The sequence below is a fragment of the Penaeus monodon genome, chromosome 32 (assembly GCF_015228065.2).
Source record: "Penaeus monodon isolate SGIC_2016 chromosome 32, NSTDA_Pmon_1, whole genome shotgun sequence".
Classification (NCBI taxonomy): Eukaryota; Metazoa; Arthropoda; class Malacostraca; order Decapoda; family Penaeidae; genus Penaeus; species Penaeus monodon.
This window is the reverse complement of record NC_051417.1, coordinates 20,167,953-20,168,413: the sequence shown is the minus strand read 5'-3', so window position 1 is coordinate 20,168,413 and position 461 is coordinate 20,167,953.

The window sequence follows — 461 nt, the reverse complement described above, 5'->3', positions numbered from 1 at the left end:
CTCCGTTCATTCTGAAGGACCCCTCCCCTTTTTTATTAAAGCTATGGATAAGGAATTGCCTCAAAGCTTAGGGCGAGCGAGCAAAGACTCTCGATTCAGCAAAGTACAAAATTAGGCAAACGGCTCAGCATTGCGAAACCTAGAAAAGCCAATTCTCCATTTTTGTCTAGACTCCGAGAGAATTGTACATTCTTATGCAGTTGGAATAATACCTATAAAACGTTTCCTCCGATGCGTTAAAATAGGTGAGTGTTCAATTGTTCTCCACTAAATATTTAGATATCTGCAAAGCCTTTTAACGACAGTATTTCTGCAAATATACAGTGTAACAGCTACCCTCCATCCCGGAGCAGTTCTGAAGAATATCCTCCTTAAACCAAAATGTTATGTTTTTGTTCATACAGCCTGTGAACGCGACCCTTTCTATTTGGATTATTCCATAAAGTCTTTCCTTTCGTTTT